This window comes from Myotis davidii, unplaced genomic scaffold (genome assembly GCF_000327345.1).
Source record: "Myotis davidii unplaced genomic scaffold, ASM32734v1 scaffold133, whole genome shotgun sequence".
Classification (NCBI taxonomy): Eukaryota; Metazoa; Chordata; class Mammalia; order Chiroptera; family Vespertilionidae; genus Myotis; species Myotis davidii.
The window spans coordinates 2,610,724-2,625,794 of NW_006284732.1; the positions used below are offsets into that span (position 1 = coordinate 2,610,724).

Below are 15,071 nucleotides of genomic sequence, written 5' to 3' on the forward strand. Positions count from 1 at the left end.
AAAGGATATATGCACCCCTATGTTCATAGCAGCACAATTCACCATAGCTAAGATTTGAAAACAGCCTAAGTGCCCATCAGCAGATGAGTGGATTAAAAAACTGTCGTACATCTACACAATGGAATACTATGCTGCTGTAAAAAGGAAGGAACTCCTACCATTTGTAACAGCATGAATGGAGCTGGAGAGCATTATGCTAAGCAAAATAAGTCAGTCAGAGAAAGATAAATATCACATGATCTCACTCATTTGTGTATTATAATGAACAACATAAATGGAAGAACAAAAACAAATCCAGAGACAGAGAATCATGGATCAGATGCTCAAACCTCAGAGGGAAGGTCGGGGCATGGGAGTGGGAGTATGGGGGAGAGATCAACCAAAGGACTTGTATGCATGCATACAAGCATAATCAATGGACACAGACATCAGGGGGTGAGGGCATGAACCGGAGTGGGGAGGGGCAATGGGAGGATGTGGACACATATATAACACCTTAATCAACAAAGAAAAAAAAAGGAATTCCAGTGGGTCTGAGTTACTTCACAACAAACTGATTATAACTAAAGAGGGTCCAACTTTATCCCTTATCTACCTTATATGAAACCTTTCCAGATAATGTCTCATTCTTCCTCAGTCACCCTGTTCCTTTATCAAACATTTGCCAGATTTTACATTCCCTAATCTGGAAATTCTGTCTATTTGTAAAGTCTGGCCCAATGGCACTTTTGCCATCCCAACTTACTGGCTATACAGTTGAAGATGTCATGGATCCAATGAAAGCTGCTCTAATTCCAGGCTCCCAGCCATTGATATTAGTCATTCTGTACCTTTAATCTAGCTATTCAAAGGTTCCTACTGTATAGAGAATTAACAAGGAAGTACATACATTTCTAAAATAACTTGGGAGCTATGAAGTATCTTAGACAATATGAAGTAGATCAGAACAACTTCATATGTGTTCATAACACTGTTAACTTCATTCATCTCTCTTCTTCCATCCATCCATTTACTCAAAAACATTTTTTTCTGTTTAAATTTTCAATTAGATTTGACATTCAATATTATATTAGTTTCAGGTTTACAGCATGGTGATAATAATCACCCATTATATAGCAGGTACTGTGCTAGGCACTAATGTGTAAAATAGATACAAGATAAAATCTCTCAAGGATGCTCATAACTTGAGTAAAACATGTGTGTGGGACAAAGATACACAGCAATATAATATGATGAGTGATATAACACCGAGCTAAAAATCTGTATACTCCGAGACTCCCAAATTGAATATATTTCCTTATTTTGAGATATACCTTATCCTTCCTTCACTATGAAGCTAAACAACATCTCTTTTAAAAATAAAAATTGGGTTGTATCACAATCCTTATTGAAAATGCTTTAGCCACTTCAACATGACCTGGCATGGATGGCCTGGCATGGGTGCTCTAGATTTATCCACCTCTCTCTCCTCACCCTAAACCACTGCCCCTCTATCTCTTCGCTCCAAACACACTTCCCTCCTTTCAGTGCCTCAAAGATGCCAGACACTATCTACCACTGGGCCTTTGCACCTGCTGCTTAGTCTCAGTGGAATACTCTCCTTTAAAACTCCACCTTTCATCTGGGTAATTCCACTCATCTTTTAGATCTCTAGGATCACTTCTCTAACTCTCACACCCTCCAAATCTGGTCAATTCTGTGGTGAGATGCATTCATTCATAAAACCAGGTTCCTTTCTTTTAGAAATTAGATCTCAATTTGTTTTTATACTTTCATTAGTATAATCATCAATGAATGTAAGTTCCATGAAATGGAGACTATTGATGTTATCTTCCATACCTAGTATCTGGCACTCTGTAAGTATTCAATAAATGTTGTTTATTATAAAAATCTATTGATAAATTAAGAGCTTCTTTTAGTGTATGGCATACTAAGAGTAATATTATAGAAAAAGTACACATTTTTGAGGGGGGGCATCAAAGAAGTCAGAACAAGGTTATCAGTATTTAAGGCATGGGCATACCTTAATTTTTCTATTTAACAATTTTTCCTATGGTCTCCTTTGAATAGAATATACCAACAACTCAAAGGAACATATCTATCAGGCTAATCTCTCTGCTAAGTTTTAAACTTTCCCATAGATTTCTATTTTACCTACTTCCTTATATTTAATGATTGATTGAACTTGATGTGAAGAAAGACCATTACCTTTGGGATCGAAGGAAAGTCATTTTGAAAGCTGCTCAGGATGTAGACAGATTAAGGTGCCTCAGCCCAGGAAATGACCTTAATCAAGCCATTTGATTGTTATGGGCTTTTAACAGCACTGCCAAGGAGTCCAAATAAAAGTTAGTTCCCATAGGACAGACAATGTTATATCTAAGCTGAGCTTTATGGAAAATAAAAATGTGAATCCTAAGTTATTGAAAAATATTGTCATATGAGCATAGCATACATTCTGTTTGGTTTCAAGGAGCCAGATATGAAAGCTAATGATCTCAGTATCATAACCAGCCTCTCAATCAGTCTCCACTGGGAGGGACAGCAAAGAAAGCTGATTGACAGACAAAAATAATGAGCTGCACTTGCCCCAGGAGAAAGGACCCTGGAGGTCAGTGTTATAGGTAACTAGTAAATATCACCACTGGTGTAGAAATAGATAATTCTTTGGGTTGTTATTAATAGAAATATTTATAAAGTGTCCGCAGTACATGAGAAGCACCATGAATAATATACTTGAGGACAAGAAGGGAGACAGAGAAAGAGCATTTTGCTGAAACTTTCAGCAGTCCCAAGGGATTCTCCCTTTTCTCCCATTTGTATTCTTTTATTTTTGGAGTTGATGAAGCAGAGGGTGGAGATCCAAGAGCAAGGAAATAAGCGTGTTGTAAGGAAGACAACTCGAGCAGGACACAGAGAGAACAAAGAAAGGAAGAAAGACACAAAGGTAAGCTAGGTGGGAGCATGAAAACTTTAAAAATAATTAGCTTCCCTTTAGAGCTCATAACATAGTGATTTCCAGTTTCCAAAGCACTGCGCGCACTCTACTTTATGCCACCTCACATCAAGCCTGTAAAACAGACCCGACAGGGATCACCACCCTGGTTCTTCTTTTCTACTTGATCACTAAGGTTCAGAGAGGATGCAAGATGCCCAAAGTCCCAGAGCCAGCAGAGAAGCAGGAAGAGTCTGCACCGTGTTTCTGACAGCAGAATGCATCTGGGGAGGGCAACAGAGAAACTTCACATATTGAGGTTGGTAGAGCATGAGCCTGTGTAACTGCTGGCACTATTACCTGTCTGTGGGTTAAGCAGAGCAGCTTCTGGTAAAGGAGAAACTCTTAAGTTTTGTTTTTCTACTATTAACTCAATCTGCACACATTTACTGCAAGCCTACTATGAGCCTGTTCTAGGGAAAAATGGACCCTGAGTCTTCTTACCATTTCCCTCTCTGCTTATGCAGAAGGAAAGGCAAGAAGCACAGTTCTTGTTGTGACGGCTTTTTTGAGATCAACAAACATGCTTTGTTTTTTTCAATTCTCACTTTACATCATAACTTTTCTCCACAACCTTGACAAGAATTCTAGATCATGTGCTCTCGGATTTCAAAAAGTGCATCTGACTTTAACTTGATTGGTATAAAGCATAAGACAGAAACGTTCATGGTGTATTTGGTTGTTGATTAAGATCCTGAAACTTAGTATGCAGAGGAAATAAAGAAATGTTCATCCTTATTAAAGCTCTGAGTCCCATGTTAAAAATAGAAGAGAAGGGTTTTTAGATAGAGAAGATATTTTTATAATTAATCAATCTTATTTATGGTTTGGAATGAATCTATACAAAAGGTGTCCAAATTACTTAGTTTCTCTTCAGCACATTGCCATTTTAAAGTGATATAAACATCTCATAAGCACCTGGGTGCTATGGCTCCAGAGTACACTCAGGCCATGCTAAAATGAATCCAAAATCTGGGGCAGTCCACATAGGATTGGAATTGCTGGTGAGTCACTTCCCAGTGTTGCACAAACTTCCCATAAACCATTTTTAAAGGGAGACTTATGTCAAGGTGGCAGAAGGTGGACAGGAGTCAGGGTAAGGGTAGTGAGGCAGGGAAGACAAGCTCCAGAAGCTTAAAAGACCCAGCAACATGCAAAGATACTCTCTAATAAACATTGATATCATCTTCAGGACCAAGCAGCCAAATTCGTAAAAGCCACCCTCTGCATGCCCTCTCCCATCTCATGATTCCGCCCCAAACTTGAAAAGCTAACACACACTGCTGTCATACAAGCTCCCTTTGCTCTACACACACACACATATGTTCTTAAAGTGCAGAACTTCCTAGTCCTTGGGGTAGACAATACCAGTGCATCCTTGCTCTTGGGTTGTTCCGTATGATTTAGTCTAGCCAATGAGATAGAAGCAGTGAAAAGCTCAAGCACAACTCCAAGTCTTCCTCTGCCACTGTCCTGATGATTGCAGAGGAGTTCTCGTGTGGAGATTGAGCTAATACAAGGTTGGAGCAACTGGATCACTGAGCATGTTGAACAGATGCCTGAAAGAGTTGCCTCAACCTACAGTGGACTCCGTGTGCGAGAAACGAGCTCTGTTACACTACAGAGATTTGGGTGTTGTCTTTTTATAGCAGTGTAACTTAGTTTAGCCTGACTAATTCAGTCCACTTGTCCATATGATTAATCACCAAATTCTCCTCATTCCATCTCATCGATACTTCTCAAATCCAACTAATTCTAACCATTGTTACTACATTATCAGGTTATCATTCCCCCCTATCTATTAATGAAACAGGTCTCCTTGCCTCTGGACTTGATCCATTCTAATCCATTTCCTATACAGCCAAAGTCATCATTCTACAGTGCAAACAGTAATCTTTTGTTCCTTTACCTAAAATCATTCAATGGTTCCCTATTACTCTGAGGATAAAATGCAAACTCCTTCTCATGACCTTCAAGGCCCTCTATAATTAGACCTCCGTTTACCTCTCCTCATCGCTTGACATTCTATTCTCTAGGCTCTGTCCTATCGATGTCTGATCTCCAGGAACTACCAAGGTGTTGGCTCATTTTTCCTTCTCCCTAGAATGCTGTTATCCACCCAGTACAACTTTCTCTAAGCTAATTCCCTAGAAACCTGTTCAGGCAATACCTCCTTTCCTGACTTTATAAGGCTGAGCTGAGTGTTCCAGAGTCAACCTCTGCTCACCCCTGTCAGTGGTCACCTCTTCAGGGAGCATGATCGCCCCTGAAGCAGAGGTGATAGTGAGATAGGAACTGCTTTCTAGTTATCACTCCATCCCCAGGACTAGCACACAACCAACTTGTAACAAATATTTGTCAAATGAAAAAAAATGAGTGAATGAATAAATGCTTAAATCCAAAACATCTCTTTTCCAGCTTCCTCCCCTTCTCAGTGACCTCAGGCATAGAACAAAAGGAAAGAGGGCAGGGGAAGTTAAAGTCTGCTCAATCTGGCTTTAAATTTTCCCACTACCACTTGGAAACTGTGTGACCCCAGGCAAATAACCTAATCCTTCTTAGCCCCAAATCTCCATTTGTGAAATGGGAGTAATCACATCTCCATTATGGAGTAGTAAAAAGTGGAGTTGTGAACATAAAACAGCCACAGATGGAGAGGCACAAAGCAAATGCTATATATAAATGGTAGGTATAATATTATTCTTGTTATTATTATTATTGATCATATAAAAACTAGCCTGATGGCAGCAATGGAAATGCACTTACTTGGAAGTGAGATCAGCTTTCATTTCAAGCAGGAACAAAGAGCAAACAATTAGACTGGAAATGAGTCTAGAGAACTATACGGGGATAATGGACTCCTACTCGGCTCCCCTGCCAGCTTCCTCTGTCCTGCTCATTCTTTATATTTTTCTAAATACATTAATTTTTAAGCTACTCCCAATATTCCTTTTTGTTTCTCTTAGAACTCGTGCTCTTCTGCCCTGCATCCTGTATTCTCCATGCTCCCTTCTCTTTTCATCCTTGAAACTCCTCTCTGCACATTTCCCTTTTTACATCCCAACTAAGAAGAAGAAGAAGAAGGCTGCTAATGAACACTAGTAAGACTGAACAATCAATCCTTCCTTAAATAGTAAGTCTACATTCCAGGTCTTCAAAAGTCCACATCTGTCATTCACTCAACACACTGATTGTGTACCCACTGATCTAAGCCTGGGGCATTGAACTAGGTGCTGTGTTTTTCTCTAAATAAACATTAATTATAAAGTATTGCCCATACCTAATTAGAATAAAATATCTTCAAGAAAAAGCTAGTCCCCTTTCATACTCGGGCCTTCCTAGTACCCAGGCAAAGAGAGGAGTTTTTATTATGTTGTTTTTCATAAATCATGTAGCAAACTGGTTTTATAGTATTTATTTTGCAGCTTATATAAGACTTGAGATTCTTAATGAAAATTAGCCATTCCTTTGAGTGAGCCATAAAGACATGAATGCATAGATGCCATTTCTGCTACTCTAAGAACCTGAAATTATCCACATAAGTGCATTTAGCTCTTTACCCTAAATATCTCACAGCATAGAACAATGTCACATATTAAAGAACATAGTCATTTCTGAATTTTGTAATTTTGTGTAATTTGAGGTTGTTATTGCTTAAAAGGTCTGATGAATAAAATAAAATTCAGTTTATATCACTTTCTTATTTCCTATCCCATCCCCCTACACTGCCTCCTGTATAAATTAAATGAGGCAATAGTATCATAGAGAGTAAACAGGTCAAGAAGTCCAAAGATGTACCTTCTAGTAGTGCTCATTAGAGTGTTGTCTGTAGGAGACACTAGCCTCTGTTACTCTCTGATTCCTCATAAAGAAAATGGAAAGAAATGCTACATGACCAATGATTTACTAAAAGGGGTTATTAAAAAAAAAAAAGAGAGAAAGTTGACAAGTTACTAATCTTTCTCAATAACTGATGTTCAATATTAAACAGCCCTCACTTTCATCAAACTCCTCCCTACGATTTTTTCCAACCCTTGGTATGTGTGAAATGCTCTGAATTATTTCTAGAAACTCAAGTACACTATCAAATCAAGGTGTTGTCATGGTAAATGCCCCTCTGCTCTTCTTTGATATGAACTCTTCCTGAGATACTGGTTTTCCATCGTTAACAGCATGAATATATTTCTCCTTCTATGATTCAAGATATTACACCACAAATAAACTCCATCCTAGTGAGTCACATTTAGCCACATTCACAAGATATAATGTCACCACAGGTAGTAAACACTCTCAAGGAAAGATTCAAGTCTTAGATCTCTGTCTCCATAGACAACCCATCCATCAGATTTGTTTAGGGGATCCTGAGTAGCTGTGGAGGAAACTGACCTAATTACCTGTGCTCTTGGAGTGTAAAGGCGCCTGCATAGGTTCTTACATGTCCAAGCCAGATTTATTCCTTAAATTTAAGAGCTTCCACCAGTGATGAAGAAGTAGCATTCATCCCTTTCAACACAAAGATAAGTTACCTCTTATTTTCAGATGGTAATTGTTTTTTTCGGGTAAAAATCTACCAGCTGCCCAGGTCCCTGTGCATCTCAGCAGGTAAGGTTGCATTCTTCTATTGCAGGTTGAACATGAGGGCTGAGAGACCAGAGTGAGGTTGGTTGGTTTATCTGTCTTTTTATTATCATGGTTCTTCCTGCCTTTTCTCCTTTTGGCCATTTGTCAATGAGGATTTTTGGATGAGGTTAAGCTAATCATTGTAAGTTCCATTTCAACTTCTAAATCCCTCATTTTGGAATATGACTGCAGATGTCTTTGCATCTTAGCAGCTTTACTATGGGACAAAGTTACAATGATTTCATCTAATTTTCTTTTTCCTGTGACTATTGTGAGATGAGTAAAGTCCCTAATGAATTAGCATATACCATTACCAAAACAAATTCAGGAGGGTTTCGCCTTTATAATACTGGCTGATGGGTAATGCTGCTATTTTCTCAGGCTACATTTTAGCCAAATAGCTTCTGCTGACATGTGACTTAACAGACTGTTGATGGTCAAGGAGCAGACAGAGCTTCCCAGGGAAATAAAAGAAAACTTTCAGAACTAGCTTGAAGGACACATTACATATTTGTTATCAAGACACTAAACTATTATATTTGTATATTTTCCTTAAGTGCTCAAGGCCTTAAGGAAAATGTGTATTCATGAAACCTATTTTTTAAAATAGATATTTATTTTTTGCAACTTTTCTTTATAAGAAACAAAAATTACAACTATCATTATATTTTACCCTAGGCAATTTCTTTATTATTTTTTATTTTTGACATTATTACAGGTGTCTCCCATTTTTTCCCTGCTTTGTCCCCCTCTACTCAGGCCATAATCACTATCAACCTCCCGTTATCCCTGTTTCCTATGCCCAGAGCTACATAAGCCCGGACTGTCCTGTTAAGAGGTACTGTTTAGACCAGGGAGCAGGCTTTTAAGTCACTGCCCACCTTCTTGGTCAAAAAGTAAAAAAGTAGAAGACTGAAGAGTAACAATAGCTCAGAGAATTGAATACATCCTTAATCCAAGAATGCTCAGGAAACTTTTTAAAAAATATATTTTTATTGATTTCAGAGAAGAAGGGAGATGGAGAGAGAAATAGAAATCCAATGATGAGAGAGAATTATTGATCAACTGCCTCCTGCATGCTCCCCACAGTGTACTGAGCCCACAACCCAGGGCATGTGCTCTGATTGGGAATCAAACCATGACCTCCTGGTTCATAGCTCAATGTTCAGCTACTGAACCACGCCAGCCAGGCAGGAAACTTTAATATTGGATATTGGAGCAGGAGTTTCCAAATGCAAAATATTAAATTAAAAGGCCAATTTAGAAACAAAACAATAGTCTCCAAAGTGAGAAAATAGATTACATTTCAGCCTTAAATCTTACTTTTTCTGCTTGGGGGAATTCTAACTATTGACTGCATCCCTATAAAGTATTATGTTTCAATAACCAACCAATTAACAAAGTTTTTAGGGTTTGAGTTCTCATCCAAGAATTGCATTTAGCTTCTACTTACTCTTATACAATTTTTAAAAATATCCTGTGCCTTAGTTTCTGATCTGAAATTAAAAATATGAAGAGCAATTCAATAGTTATTTGAATGAAATAACTAAAGCAAGTGGTAGATTGAGACAATAAGTGTTGTAGGTTACCACAGTTTTCTTTTCATCCCTTTCCCATTAACACGACCAAGCCTTCCTGGGGCAAACATTCCAGGCAGGTTATACATTCTGGGTTTATTTTCTTGATAGTCAAATTATTCTTCCACTTAGTGAGCTGACCAAAACCATGCAAAGAACTCCAAATAATTCACCTATTACATTAAACTTATGTTACTGTAGACCAGTAGTTCTCAACCTTCTGGCTCTTTAAATACAGTTCCTCATGTTGTAACCCCAGCCATAAAATTATTTTCGTTGCTACTTCATAACTGTAATTTTGCTACTGTTATGAATCGTAATGTAAATATTTGATATGCAGGATGGTCTTAGGCAACCCCTGTGAAAGGGTCGTTCGACCTCCAAAGGGATCGCAACGCACAGGTTGAGAACCACTGCTATAGATTAAGTGCTATTTTTTTTCCTTCACTTTCTCATAAAAAACATTGATACAGTAACTTTGCGTTAAGTCAAAGATACCTCAGTAGGCCCACGTGGATTTGGCACTACTCTCTTCCCAGGGCCCCATGCTTGCTCTTCCCTAATGGGGCCTGTCTCCAGTCCTTATCCTTTTAAACATTCCCTATCCACCTAAATATAATAATTCCGGTCTCTAAGCTAATCTATTCAATCCTAATATTACTCCCCACCCCCATCCATCCTTTGCATCAGACACTTTCTCTATCAGAAGCAAGCCTCATCTTCCCCAACCTTTAGTTTCCTTTCACTGTGCTCCTCTCCAAACCTACACATTGCCATCACTAACAACCTCCTGTGATTAAAAGAACCGGCACTCTCAGTACAGTACTTGATGCAGAGCAGTAACATTAAGATGTGTCCAACAGGAGGAAAAAATTGAACAAAGGGGGTACATAAAATGAAGAGGATTCATTGACCAGCAAAAATCAATGAAGCAAAAATGGACCATTTTCCTCTCATTGATTTTCCACTGCTCATTGTGTGTTGACAGCCATCTCTGCAACTTTACACTCCCTGTGTAGCTCCCAGGGAGGCCATGTGACAACATGGGAACGCTCACAACTCTTGGCCAGGCGCTTCCTATTCCACAGGGTTATAACAACATCCTGGAAAGAAATTCACACTGAGGAAACAATTATAGTTTCTGACACAAGAGTTAAATGCATCCAACACAGTCTTGAGCAAGACTGCCCTCCCTGGATTCTGATGCAATCACACTACAGCCCTTGCTCAGTGGCCTCTTGACTTTGCCTGGCCAAGTTCTCAGTTATGCTGTCCTGGGGGAAGCAAGACCTACCCTCTTCCGGACTCAACCGCTCAGCATTCTAGAGAAATCGCATTTCACAAAAAGTGCCATCCATCATCCGCAAAAGCCAGGAAGTTTTAAGTCCCTGCCAAGAGCAGGGGCAGATACTCTGAGTAATTGGATGCTGCTTCTGTAACCTAACTGCCGCCTGAGCAGCTGGAGACAAGAGGTGAGGTGACGAGAAATCTTCTCAGAAGACGATGCCAGACACTTTGGATTCCATCTCCGAGGAAATCAGGTGTGTGTCAAACTCCCTGCCTATTTTTAAACAGCACATGCATTCTAAAACAAGTCAGCATAGACTTTTTTAAAGACGTTATTTACCAGGATGTGTCATGCAGTCACTTAGGCTCCAGAGAAGCTCAGATAAAGATAAACTCCTTTTGATACATGCCTAGAATATGCAGGAACTCAGCCCTGGCTGCCTTCATCGCCCTTTGTTTTTCCAATAGGAAAATGACTTAATAACAACGAAGTCCCCATTTCCTTATTAGCATTCCACCAGGGGTACTCAAGGCTGTGCGTTCATCTACATCAGTCAATAACAGAGCAAGAGTGCTCCTGTGTAATTAAACCCACCCATGTTCAGACAGACATCACGTGACAAGGTAGTAGCCACAAAATATTTACAGGGAAGTTGGAATGGCACAAACTTGACTTTGGGGAGGGACTAAGGGTTTGCTGCATGTGTTTACAGTATTCAATATCTAGATGCTCTCAATGAAAGAATAATGCCTATAAAATTGAGTTAACAATGATATATTGGTTAAGGTTTACCATCCTTAATTTTAAAAATAAAATATACCTAACATAAGCTTACTAGATGAACTCAGAGAATAAGTTGTTCTACAAGTAACCAACCACCACTTTTCTTTCCTTCTCTTTCTTCCTTCTCTCCTTTCACCTTCCTGCCTTTTTGTTCTTCTTTCCTTTCACAAACATTGATTGAATGCCTCTAGGTGGCAGGCCCTCTGCTACAAGTTGACTGAGGTGTTACCATAGCTCTTGAGGAACATACAGCTTGGTCTGGAGGAGCAGATAAAAACAATGCTACGTCAAAGAGGGATAAACATAATGATCGAGAGAAACACAAAATGCTAAGAAGCACGGAGAAGGGGCATTCTGGGACAGAATCATAGAAGGCTTCTAGGAAGAGGTCTTTTCTCGAACTTAGTTTTAATTGTTAAGGAGTAGTCAGCTAGATAAAGAAAGCAAGGGTAGTCAGAAATAACAGCATGAGAGAAGGTGTGAAATAACATGCTAGATTCAATAGTGATTGAATTTGGCTTCAGCCAAAGTGTACATGTATGAGGAGAGATGAAAGAGAAATGAGGCTCAAAACAGCAGCCAGAGGCAATTATAGACCTAGCAATCACATATACCAAGCTAAGGAATTTGAACTTTACCTTAAAAATTAAAAATTCATTGAAATTGTTTTAGCAATTTAAGACTACAGTAGTTGAACTTGCCCTGTCTCCAGCTTTAACCAATAGAATAGGACAGCTGCCACTTCTGATCTCAGGCCTTCAGAAGCATCCTATATTTCTGCTCAGGTTTCTGCCTGGGAGGAGAGAATATCAGGTAGCCTCTGTTCCTTCAGCCCAGGTCCTGGAATGAACAGACCCAAATCTGGTTGCACCAAGCCCAACCAACCTCAGCCAAAATCAGCCAGATCTCAGCTCCTCCAGAGCCATGAACAAGAAAAACAATATACATTGTTACAAGCTCCTGAGATTTGGGCTATTGCTTCTTATATTGTCTTATTGTAGTAATAACTGACTGATAAAGCATGGAGTCCATTCTTCCCACTTTTGAAATCAAAATAATAAGGTGATGGTCAATTAAGACTCATTAAGAAATTCATTTCTCTTTCATAAGGACAATACAGGCATACCTCAGAGATATTGCCGGTTAGGTTCCAGACCATGCTAATAAGACAAAATCACAATACAGAGAGACACATGAATTTTGGGAGTTTCTCAGTACATATAAAAGTAATGTTTACACTATACTATAGCCTATTAAGTGTGCAATAATAGCATTATGTCTAAAAAAAAAACAATGGGCATACCTTAATTTAAAAAAACTGTATCACTAAAAATGCTAACCATCATCTGCCCTCAGCAAATCATAATCTTTTCTCTGGGGAAGGGTTTTGCCTTGATGTTGTTGGCTGAGCAGGGTGGTGGTTGCTGAAGCCTAAGTTGGCTGTGGCTATCTCTCAAAATAAGACAACAATGAAGTTTGCTCATCGATTGACTCTTCCTTTCATGACTGATTTCTCTGTAGCATGTGTTGGTGTTTGACAGTATTTTACCCACAGGAGAACTGCTTTCAAAATTGGAGTCAATCCTCTCAAATCCTGCCACTGCTTTATCAACTAAGTGTACAGAGTATTCTAAATCCTTTGTTTTCATTTCAATAATGTTCACAGCATCTTCACCAGGGGTAGATTCCATTTCAACAAACCACTTTTTTCTTGCTTATCCATAAGAAGCAATTCCTCATCCATTAAAGTTTTACCATGAGATTGCAGCAATCCAGTCTTGACTCTTAACTCTAATTCTCTTCTTTCTTTTTCCTCTGTTTTTATTTTTATTCATATTTCTTTTAGGCTGAATTTACTCCTGGGCCATAAGTTTTTGTTTCTTCAGTTTCTTCTGAGATATCTTTTTCTGAGCAACCTCCTCTTCTGGTTTAGGAAAAATTTGCTCTTTTTCACTACGGATCATCTGTCTCAATGTGGCAGGGAGAGCTCATGCATGGGTTAATCTGTGCATGAGCTCTGTTACTTCTGTGCCACAATGTTGGGGCTTTGTTAACCTGGATGTGCTCAATGATCAGAGAATCTACATCTAAACCCTTAAGCTCAGCATTACTTTCTGCATTTTTAAGCAGGTGCAGCAAAAATTCAGCACTCTTTTTGGGCCACTGACTCTTGTGTCCACTGTTGGCCTGGGCACACCTACCAACTCCACCATATGACGGAATGGTGCACATGGCTTCTGTAAAATGACATCATTCACATACATGGTGGGTTTTTGAATATGCATATCCTTGATGGCCTGGGCAATTTCATGAGTCTTCTATAAGTGAACACGCAAATTTGAACCTCTTGATTTGCATGATTTTGTGGTGTTTTCTGGGTCAAGTGAATAGTAAACCATTTTCAGAGGTCACCACTGGCAACTTTCAGGAAGAGTAGTTCTCATTATTTCCACCACATCTGCAGTTATCTCCTTCACTGAAGTCTTAAGCCTTCCAACGTTATCTATAGGGTTCCAAACTCCTGTTAATGCTGATATTTTGACCTGTTCCCACAAATCATGAATGTTCTTAATGGCATCTAGAATTGTGAGTCCTTTCTGGGAGGTTTCAATTTATTTTACCCAAGTTCATCAGAGGAATCAATATCTATGGCAGCTATAACCTTACACAATATATTTTTAAATAAAAAGACTTAAAAGTTGAAATTACTCCTTGATACAAGGCCTGCAGAATGCATGTTGTGTTGAAAAGCATGAAGACAACATTGATCTACTTTTACATCTCCATCAGAGCTCTTGGACGACCACGTGCATTGTCAATGAGTAGTAATATTTTGAAAGAAATCTTTTTTTCTGTCCAGGAAATCTGAATAGTGGGCTTAAAATATTCAATAAATCATGTTGTAAACAGATGTGCTGTAGGAATGGAAACAACATTAACCTCATTGTACATCTCCGTCAGAGCTCTTGGGTCACCAGGTATATTGTCAATGAGCAGTAATCTTTTGAAATAAAAGAAATATTTTTCTGGGCAGTAGGTCTCAACAGTGGACTTAAACTATTCAGTAAACCGCGTTATAAACAAATGTGCTGTCTTCCAGGTTTTGTTCCATTGACAGAGGACAGGCGGAGTAGATTTTGTATAATTCTTAAGGGCCCTAGGATTTTCAGAATGGTAAATGAGCACTGGCTTCAATTTACAGTCACCAGCTGCTTTAGACCCTAACAAGAGAGTCAGTCTGTCTTTTGAAGCTTTGAGGCCAGACATTGACTTCTCCTCTCTAGCTATAAAAAATCCTAGATGGTATCTTCTAATATAAGGCTGTTTCATCGACACTAAATATCTGTTGTTTCGTGTAGCCACCTTCATAACTTATCTTAGCTAGGTCTTCTGGACAGCATACTGCAGCTTCTTCAGCAGCATTTGGTGCTTCACCTTGCACTTTTACTAGTATGTTATGAAGACTGCTTCTTTCCTTGAACCTAATGAACCAACCTCTGCTAGCTTCAAGCTTTCCTTCTAAAGCAGTGGTTCTCAACCTTGGCTGCACATTAGAATCACCTAGGAATCTTTTTATTTTTATTTTTAATTTTTTTAATTTTTTTATTGCGGGCCAGCTTTAGCTTTGAGGCTTGGCTCCAGCTCTTAGGCCTCCACAGCTGAAAGTAGGTTTCTGGCCTTTGCTTACAATGTTGCGATTCCCGCGGACTAAAGCAAGTTTCTGAGGTTTTGTTTAGCTTCTATGTTTGTTACATAGTTTCTTAAACTGCAGGCTCAGAGGCCTGCAAGAGAGGCGGGGAACGCTGGA

At 39.0% G+C, this 15,071-nt stretch overlaps 1 protein-coding gene and 1 pseudogene across 1 annotated transcript in view; both read right to left on the reverse strand.

Moving 5' to 3' along the window:
• Positions 1-15,071, reverse strand: part of HS6ST3 (heparan sulfate 6-O-sulfotransferase 3) — a gene marked incomplete at its 5' end in the record, with an annotated part of 687,819 nt that overhangs the window by 301,515 nt on the left and 371,233 nt on the right. The window lies entirely within an intron of this gene.
• LOC107181552 lies at positions 13,025-13,691 on the reverse strand (annotated as a pseudogene).